Source organism: Camelus bactrianus, chromosome 16 (assembly GCF_048773025.1).
Source record: "Camelus bactrianus isolate YW-2024 breed Bactrian camel chromosome 16, ASM4877302v1, whole genome shotgun sequence".
NCBI lineage: Eukaryota > Metazoa > Chordata > Mammalia > Artiodactyla > Camelidae > Camelus > Camelus bactrianus.
Window position 1 is genome coordinate 50,948,726 of NC_133554.1, and position 10,663 is coordinate 50,959,388.

Consider the following 10,663-nt stretch of genomic DNA (forward strand, 5'->3'; position numbering starts at 1 on the left):
AAAAGTCACCGAATTGCACGTGCCACTTCAAGATGGAAAGGGAAGTTAGCCCTCATATAGGAAAGAGACTTGCTAGAGGCTAGTGGATTCTGCGTCTCTGTGCTACCTGCTCCCACCATGAAACCTTTATGACCAATACAAACAGGAAGTAGGCCATTCCTGGAGCTCAGGTTTTATATTTTCCTGCCCCAGAGGACAACGTAAAAACTGCGTTCACCTTAGGTTTTATACCCTTCAGGTGTTCAAAAGAAGGTACAGTGAGCTGCAGGGCACTTGAAGAGGAGAGCACTTGACCTCAGCATCCTGAAATCAGGTGTGGGCAGAAGGAACCCAGACACCTGGCCATGAAAGCAAATCCAAGGCCAGATGAGTAATAAATACAGCAGAGGAGCAGGGCAAGTGTCACCAGACAGGGTGAGCAGTGGATTTCAATGTGTATCCTGTCACGCGTAATGGAAACCGCCTATGTTAACATTCAAATGAAATCTCAAAAACCAAAATCACTCCCCCTTTTCACTCTACGTTCACTAGAGCAGCAAATTTGGAACGACTTTCTCTGTGGTGCATCAGCATTAAAGCAGGAGCATGTTGCACTTTCTTCCATTAATACACATTGCTTTGGTGTTAGTTCTACAGGACCCTCTGCAAGAGGGAGGGATGGATGCAAAGGGTATTAAATATCATTGTCTCCCCATGATTGGCAGTTCAGTTATATCATGGAAGATCTAAGCCAAGCATGTACATAGATAAATCACTGCAGTAAAACAGGAGAGCGAATCCCCAACAGCCAGAGGTGTAGTGGGCGGTAGTTCCTAAATGGTCTTCAGCGTGCTGTTTCTAGACTGCATTCCAACTGTTTGGAAAAGTAATAAAAATACAGCTTCCCTCGTCTGACTCTAGCCCTTGCTCCTCAGTGTGGTCTCAGGGCACCCCCTGGAAACTTGTTAGAAATGTGGAACCTCCGACCCCATCCTAGACCCACCGAATCAGATTCTGCAGTTTTAATAAGCTCCCCGGGCTATTCCTGTGCACATCAAAGTTGAGGACTATAAAATTAAAGGCTCCTGGCGTGGGATCCTGAGAACGTGTATTTTTGACGGGCTCCCCAGAGGGTTCTGTGTTCATGTCATCCAGAGATGGCAGCCATCACCGGGGACTGGGAAATCGCATGGACCGGATGCAGTGGGTGGGCTGGAGCTGGATCTGGAGGGCAGGTGGAGAATGGATGCGGAGAGCAGTTCTCTGGAAGCAGAGGTACCGAGGCAGCACCACGCGTGCCCGGGAAGGTGACTCATGCTTCCCTCTATTTTCCTCTAAGACCTTCCTCCAACAATGACCCCCTCTCCCCTGATCTTCAGCCCTTCCTTCTCCAGAAGGCTCCTTCCCCCCAGTTATAAACATGAGCAGATATCTGCCTTCCAAACAAAACCTCCTTTGACCTCACGTCTCCCTCCAGCGACTGCCTATCACTCTCCTGCCCTCCACAGCGTCGAGAAAATGAAAACTAAGTTTTAGTGAGTTTTTTTTTTTAAACAAGAGAAACATATTCAGGATATAAAATGAGAAAGTAAAATAGGAAAAAAGAAGGCATAACTGTAATGTCAATAGCTAGAGATGAGAATCAGCAACGTGCAGGTATTTCTAGCCTGTGTCTCTTCACAAAAATACTTTCAAAGCATTAAAATGGACCTTTGCTAGTCACACTGTTTTATAATCTGCATGTTGCACATTTAATATTGCATGAAGACCGTTCAATGACATTGCATTTTAATTTACAGTGTTACTGTTCGTAGCTGAATGGTAGTGGCTGAATGTGGCTGGATAATATTTTGCAGTATTAGCGCATGTGTTTCTCCCGCTTTGCGCCCTCCTGCACCTGCTCATCACAGCCTCCTTCTCCCGGAGCCTTCCCAGAAGGATGCCGTGCATACTAGGATAAGTACCTTAGCCTGGACTTTTTACTGCTGAAACGAAGACAGAATTTTGAAAACAGATTTTCATGCCTCGTGGTAGAGGCCCTAGAGATAATAGAAAATTTTTGCCTTCAGGAGTCTTTTCAAGGATCCCATTTTGAAAAGTTTGTGACATAACTGTGCTCTGTGTCTAAGATCACCATGACTAGGGTTCCCCTGGGCAAGGTTCAGAGGGGAGTTGGCAATGATTGGGCTTGTGTTCTGCCCCTTTCGACATGAACCCAGGGATAGGAAAGACAGAGAGTACCTAGATTCTAGTCCCTGAGAACAGAAAGGAACTGGGTACCACATTCCCAAGTCCCCAGCACCACCATGACGGGAAGAGTAGAGCAGAGATGGAGGTGAGCAGAAGGGGGCTGGTGTAGCCCACGAGGCTTCCTGTGGCCCCAGCTGATCTGGGACAGGAGTCAGATTGAGCCATGCTTGTATAAAGGATATGGACATTAGGTGAGCCAGAAAGTGCTGGTGAACTGAAAGGGACTTGAGTGGCGGGCCTATCACAGGGGAAATGCGCATGGTTGGCGGCCCCCAGACCAGGCGGGCATGTAGGCGTCGCCATAGGTGCAGGGTGAGGGGCGAGCACGGCCTAGAGTCAGGCTGCATGGTGAACTCGGGGGGTTATAATACAGACAGAAGCCAACCGATAATCAGCTGCCTTACCCACCATCCCCTCGACGCTCACCTCGTTTCACTGAAGCCCTCTAACTTAGGAATGACTGCAAGGAGAGTGAGGAGAATTTCCTGAATGGGTTACTTATTGAGAGAGGAAGGAACTGAGAGATAAAGTGACTCCTCTGCCTGCCTGAGTGGTAGCTCACTTCCCTCACCTGAGTTGTATCTACTTACTGATAAGGGTCTACGATAATTTACTTAACCATCTCCTGTTTTTGGAAGTTTGCTTGCTCCCAGTAGCTCATTATTATAAGTGATGCATAATCAAGCATCCTCATTCTTTCTCTCCATTGCTGGCCTTCCTTAACTTGCCAGCCGGCTCAACCCTTTTTTGTTGTTGTTCTATTCTAACAAAACTACTCTTAATGAAGGCAACCATGAACTTGATCTTGCCAGACACATAACCTTTCTATAATTGACATGAATTCCCTATTTGGCATTGTTGCAAGTCCCCTTCTGAGATTCTCACCTCTCTTGACTTTCTCAATATAATTCTTTGCTTTATTTCCTCTGCTTCTCTGATTTTTTTTTCTCTTTGCTTCTCCAACTCCAATTCCTTCACAACCCATTTTAAATTGTGTTTTTCAGGTTATCATTCTCCTTGGTTCCCTCTTCTCAGTTTTCACATTTTTCATGTGGATTCTTCATCAATGTCACGTGTGTAACTGTCTCCTAGATATGGTCACTCCTAAATCTCCCGTATGAAATTTTCATTAGATTCCCTCATTAATGGCATCTTCTTATTAATTTATCCACCCATCCATCCATCCGTACATCCATTCATTCATTTATTGATTTAATATTTACTGAGTGCCAGATACTGGTCTAGGCACTGGTGATATATCTAATAACAAAAAAGACAAAAAGATCTGTGCTCAAGGACTTGACACTCTAGCTTGGTGTGGACAGTAGACAGGACTAGAGAAATGGCACCTTTGAGTCAACAACTCTAAAATTGGGTTTCACTGTTTTCCTCTCCACACCTATGTCTCTGCCTTCAACTGCCATAGCCATGAATGCTATGATTATCCATCGACGTTTTCATGCCAGAATCATCAGAATCAACCTCAGTTCATCTTCTGCTTTGCTTTGGGAGGCAGTGTAGCTTAATGGTTGAGAGTCTGTGCTGTCCCATCCCACAGGTCTTTGTTCAGACTTTTGTCACTTATAGCTGTGTGACTTTGGTCAAGTTACTTAACCTTTCTCAACATATATCAAAAACTCCTACCTCACAAGACTAAGCGCGAGGGAAAACACATAGAGTCGTTATCCCTGCCTCACATTTAGTGCTCACTAAATGGTAGCTATTGTTATATTATTATGTATCCAGTTGGCAATTGAGTCTTGCAGATTCTATTTTTCTAAAACTTCACTGTCTAAAATGGCAGCCACTAGTGCCTGTGGTCACTGAACACTTGAAAGGCGGTTAGCCAAAACTGAGAGATGCTGCTAAAATACACAGTGGATGTCCAACACAGTGTCTAAAAAATGTAAACTATCCCACTGATCATTTTATATGAATTATGTATTAAAATGATAATGATAATTTTTTGATCTGTTGGGTTAAATAAAATATACTATTAAAATTAATTTCACAAGTTTTGTCCTACCTTTTTAGTACTGCTGCTAGAAAATTTAGACTTCCCTACGTGACTCATTGTATACTCATTGTATTTCTAATGGAAAGCACTGTTGGAAACATTCCCAAATATCGTTCCTCTGCTCTGTACACCTGCGATTGTTACCAACTCTCTTCTGTACTAGCTCAGTAGTATCCCACTGGCCTCTGTCTGTGAGTCTTCTCTGAACTTTCAAATCCATCCTGTACACACTTGCCTGGTTGATACTTCACATTGTTAGAGAAACTGTTTTCACTACCTGGAGGATAAATCTGTTCTCCTTATCTTGGAAAGGAGTCCTCTTTGTTAATTTTTTATTTATTGTTTTTCATCTCTTGTTGGGAGAGTAATTAGGTTATTCATTTTGGGAGGGGGTAGTTAGGTTTACTTATTTATTTGCAGAGGAGGTACCGAGGACTGAACCCAGGAAAGGTGAGGCATGCGATCCACCTCCTGAGCTGTACCCTCCCCCCAGTAGAGGCCTCTCTGGATCCTGTGCTCTTACCTCTCTAGGCTATCCCTGCGCTCCTTCCCACAGTGCCCACGGAACGCGGCGCTCAAAGCTAGTCACGCGTCTTTGCTTTCGTATATGGTTTCTCTCTACCTGAAATGAACTCTCTCCTCCTGTCTACACAAAGAATTCCTCCTTTACCCTTAAAACCCTGCTGTTGCCTGCGTGAAGCTTCCCCAGCTCTCCTTTTAGTTTTGTTGGTACAACCAAGCTTTCACCTCTGGACCCTCACTGTCTTTTCTCTGTTACTTATTCTCTCTCTTTTTTGGACTTTGAGTTTCTTAAACACAGGGATTGTCATTTATTACTCTCTCTATTCACCATACGGAGCAGAGTATTTGTAACATATGAAGTATACAAAAATATCTGAAGGAAGGAAGGGTAGATTGGAGGCCAATTTAAAAAAAAAAATATATATATATATACAAGCAAGCCAACCATAAAACAGCATAAACCAAACATCATCCTTCTTGTGTCTGGAAAAAAGAGCCGTGTGTGAACCACACCAAGTTTCTAGGTAAACGTAATGTAACATCTATTTCCAAACATGATAGCTGCATTTTGCACCAGGAGTAGTATTGGAATTCACAGCCAATTTTGATTTTCCATTTCCTAGTTCAGCCAATTGGAGCAATTGGAAATAATTTACACCCGTCTTGAAACAGGTAATTCTTTAGTAGAAACTCTAGACCTTGATCTGTTCATTCTTTGGAATGATCTTACCTTCTCTAATTAAAAAAAAAAAAACAAAAACCCTGTGATTAATTATCCTTTTGGAAGCCCTGTTCTTACATAACTTTTACTATGAAATTCATATAAGAAATTCTGCCTGTAAGGCTCACAGTACGCTCTTTGAAAGTTTGCAAGCCTCTTGGCTTCTGAGGTATTGTCTTTATAGATTGTCCCCCCATCTGACAGAAACCTGGCCTGGGGATTGTCCTTCCCCACGGGGAGAATACTGTGACTACTGTCAGGTGCTAATGATTTCGGAACCAGACAAAAACAACGGGGAGACGTGAACACAGATTTAGGAGCTGTCATCTCCTTCCTGGTGATTTATTCACTGGAAGGCACTGTTTGTTTTCAAAGGCGGAGCCGTTAGGGAAGGTCTACACTCATCTTTGCAATTTCTTAAGAACCTAAAAACAGATATAGTAGTATACTGACCTGATTTTCCAGGCAGAGGTTACCTAATAGGTCAGTTGGCTAACTCCAGATTTTGATGTACTGTGAAAAAAGTGTGGTCATGGGATCAAGAAGTCAGCTGGGGGGAAAAGCTGCCCTTTAAGGGTAAGACAGATGACAGATGACATCATCATTGGCCGTGGCCTTGCTTGTCTTTGAGGACCAAAGTTTCATAAATTATCGCAGATTAATGTTTGTGCAGCACGGGTTGTGTAGCGGCAAAAAAGATACGATGCACTCTGTAGGAATTACTAGTACTAGGAAAGAATTTACCAAAAAAAATAAAAGACTTTTCAGTTTCAGTGAGTCTAAAATCATAATATAGATGCATTCCATTTTAAAATTCACTTTTGTGATATACCAAGGTACTGTTTTAACATGTCTTTTTATTATTAGCATCGTTATTAGTAAGTAAATATTGTGTTAATAGATCAGAATGCATATGATTCACTTTTCATTTATGATTGCACATTTCACATTTAGACTTGTCATTAAAAATTCTTTACAAGCCTAACTTAATTGACTGGCTGCAACAGGCATCGGCTAGCTTTTTCTGTAAAGGGCCAAATAACAGATGTTTGCGTCTTTGCAGGCCATACGGTTTCCACAGCAGTTACTCCACTCTGCCCTTGCATCAGGAAAGCACCAGTAAAGCCTTACTGACAAAAGCAGGAGAAAATGACCGGCATTGGGCTGGACTCAGCCCACAGCCAGTTTGTTGACCCCCAGGTTATTGTATAATCTTGTATATGATCTTACAGATACACCATAGTTTACTGTATGGTATCTCACAGATACACCGTCATTTACAATATAGCATCTCACAGATATACCATGATTTACTCAACCATTTTCTTATTGCTGGGAAGATTATTCCAAAAATTTCCTTATTCTAAATAAAAATTTTTCAGCAAACAGGTCTGTAATTAAACTTGGTCTCTGTTTCCAGAATTGCCCTTAGAGTAGTTTCCTAGAAGCAGGATTTCTAAGTCAAAAGCTATAAATACTTAGAAGGCGTCCGATTCCTTGGCCATTTGCGGGGAGTGTGAATTGGCATGTCGTTTCTGGAAAACAGCTTGGCAACGCCTCACTGATACCTCCCCGAGACCTTACTAGTGCTAAGTACAATCCTTTGTAAAGGAAAACAATGAAAGTGCATGGACTTTATGTTAAGGGGGGAAAAAATGTGTCTCAGTGCATTCGTTGTGTGTGTGCCACTGATTACTGAAGTCGAACTTTCTTCCAAGTTGGTTATCCATTTGCGTGTCTTCTGTTTCAGAGTTTTTGTTTCTATATTGGTCCTTTTTCTTTTCTTTTCTTTTCTTTCCTCCCCCCCCCCTTTTTTTTTTAACCATTTTGTTTTCTCCTCTCCAATTTTATTTCCATTATATGTATTTTAGGTGGTAGAAATCAAAGAGCACGGGTTCTAGAATCAGACTGCCCAGGTTCATCCTCCGATGCAGCCACTTCCTGGCCACGTGACCTCACTTGAGTTTCCCATGATTCTCAGCGTCCGTATTTCTAAAGTGGAGTCTGTGGGAGCATCTCCATCACACTGTGGCTTTGACAAAAGTATGTAAAGCTCTTTACACATTGTCTTACACACAGTAAATATTCAGTAGATACTCCCTATATTTGTGATGATAAGGAAGACACAATGCTTTCATTGCTTTACTGTTCAGTATTCATCTGGTGATCAGCTACGCTGTTATTTCTGTTTTCTTTCAACTTTATTTTGGTTTAATTAAAAAAAATTCCCTGGATGTTATTTTGATGTAAGTTATGAAGACAGGCTCTAAATTAATTTATTTTCCAAACAGCTGGCCAATTATTCTAGAGGTTTTTTTTTTACTGAATAGTGCATTCCTTCCTCATTAGTTTAGTCCTGTGACCTTTATTAAAGATTTTGCTTTTACACATTTTAGGATCTGCCTGTGGGAAACCTAGTGTCTTAAATTTATCAGCCAGTTTATTCTGGCCTCTTCATCACTGATTTAATTATTGTGACTTTATATTTTTAACATCCAATAATCCTTGCATTACCCTAATTTCCCATTTTTTTCCTTAGACGTTCTCATAAATTTATTCTCCCAGTTGTGTTCTTATAGTCATGATGCCAATTTCCAAAAATAATTGCTGTTACTTGAATTTGGATCAGAAGTGAGATACTTAGAGAGTGGATTGAGAATTGGCGTCACTGTAATGAGCATTCTTCTCATCCCAGAACATAATGTGTATGCTCATGTATTCAGTTCTTCTTTTATGTTTTTCAGTGGAATTTTACCATTACCCATGTCACGTAAAACATAGATAACATTTAATTAAAATTAATTCTGTATGAGGAATTTCTCTAAGGACTTGACATACGTGAATCCTTTTAGCTCCTAAGAATATAAGAGAGAGGTTTGTCATTATCACCACTTAACAATGATGAAACTGATGAACACAGACCTTAGGTAATTTGTCCCTGATCACCCTCCATCCAAAGTCAGAACCTGAGTCTGTCTCCAAAAGCCCATATTCTTAATGACTGTGAAATACTTGTCACATACATTAGATGTTAAGAAAATTTTTGAGTATGTTGTATCATTATGACTGTGGGAATGAGATAGTTTTTTCCCCAATATTTGGTTGAAAGGAATAACCCAAATATTCCTTTTACTTGGTTACTGCTAACATAGAAAGAAAAGATGATCATCTATTATTGATGAGCTCCTATAATTTGTAAGTAAAAGTCTACTCTGAGAGATTAAAAAATAAGAAAAACAGAAAATTGGATGCAGATCATATTTCAAGGAAAAAGGAAAACGACGAAATTGAGATATCTCCACTAACAAGCTTAGTTCTGCATATTTTTCTTAAAAATTGGGAAAAAGCTGACTTGAGTGTTGCAGCACAACATTTTGGTTTAGCTTGAGGAAAGAAACTCTGTCCTCAGAGCGGAGTTGGAGAAACGCATGCAGTGGTAACTCTCCGTGGAAGAAATCTGAATTTTCCTGCATGTGAGCGGTCTCTGCTGAGCTTCCTCAGGGTCTTCTACTCTGTTCTCTACAAGAAGAAATTAACAACGTGCTGACTTTTAGACATTGAACTCTATCTGTTAGAACTCTTCATTCTCTCAGTACCTTCTTGTCCTTGCTAAATGTTATCATAGATTTGTACCACTTTACAGACAAAAAGTGCAGCTGAGTACACACGTACGTACACACACACACACACACACACACACACGACCATGCCAGCGCGAGGCAGTGTCATTAACTGATGTCAATCAAATAATAGCTTATTCAGAACAATTAAAAAACCATCCACTTGGAAATAATAATGCCAGAAATTGTCCTGACAGTTTGTTATTGCTATACTAATATCACTGTTAGGAAGGGGGCGATAATTTCTCCCTTGAGATTTGAGCTTCACAGGATGAAGGTCCCTACACAGCCAAAGAAGCCATAAGAACCTGTTTTCCAAAATGCAAAATAATCCTTTTCCCCATCAGTCTCCCTAACGGAGCAAAATGCATCTCTCCAGTCCTGGCTGCAACTCTTATAGGCACAGGGGAAGTAGATTATGTTCTATCCAGGAGCTAAAATGATAAAGACTAGATGTGGGCAAATGTGATAAATCACCTTCCTGGGACCCCAGAAGCTGTATGTGTGGTTGCTCTCTTACTTGCACCTGCGGCAGACGAGTCAACTGGTGGTTGCTGTTTGTTGTTGCTTCCGCTAGTCTCCTCTTCCTTCTTCCTCTTCCTCTCCCTCTTCCTCTCCCTCTCCCTCTTCTCATCTTCCTCCTCACTATTATTATTATTTGTGTGTGTGTGTAAAGGTTTTTTTATTGTGTAACATAGGCAAGATTACTTAAGTCAATAAATTTTTTAAAGAATTTCACATGTTCTGATGCCTTCCACCGCTCATCACCGTAGTCCCTCCAGTGTTTGAGTTGTAATCTGCAAGATAACCCTTTCAAAAACAATTTTTGCTAAGTCAACAGTTGTCATGTCAGTCAGTCCATAATTCCTTTAGTTGAGCTTCTTTGATCTCCAGTGGAACATGGACACACTTCTAAAACCTCTCATGTGTAATCTTTGGGATCCAATTTCCTCAAACAATGTACTTTAGGACGCCTACCTATTTGGGGCCAGGGAAGATGGTTCCTTCTGGTTCTCAATTTTAGACCCCCTCTAAACTTGCATTCAGTTCAAATCATACTTACTCCTAAGCTTATCACACCCTAGACCAGTACTGATCGCTGGGATATGCCAAGACCTGGGATAAAAAAGTGTGACTGTTAGGTTTTCCATAGTTTACTTAGCAGCTCTGTCTTGTAGTCCTTTCCCACAGATCTAACATGTAGTTCTGTGAGTAAAGAAAACATGTAGTTACTCTATGAGCCATTTCCAACAAAGTAGGTCTACGGAAAAAGCCCCATCAGGGTAGACCTCAAACTATTATTTTTTATTATTACTATTTCTCCTACTACTGTTAACTTTCACTGCCGTCCTCCTGGCCACTATATACAAAGTGGCTCCCTTCCCCTCTACAGCTGGCATTTTCCTTCCCTCCTTCTTTCATAGGATTTCTCATCTTTTAGAGAACTCTACTTGTCTCGTAATACTTGTCTCTCCTCCTAAAAATGGAGTTCCGCACAGAGCAGGGTGTTGCATCTATTTTTCGTTGCATCCACAGAACCTGAGAGAGCATGGG

The 10,663-nt window shown here is 41.2% G+C and overlaps 1 non-coding gene across 1 annotated transcript; it reads right to left on the reverse strand.

Moving 5' to 3' along the window:
• Nucleotides 1-10,274: 10,274 nt before the first annotated feature.
• Nucleotides 10,275-10,404, reverse strand: LOC123615002 (small nucleolar RNA SNORA18). The gene has a single exon (XR_006722528.1). It is a non-coding gene; the product is annotated as a small nucleolar RNA SNORA18 (small nucleolar RNA).
• Between the last annotated feature and the right edge of the window lie 259 nt (nt 10,405-10,663).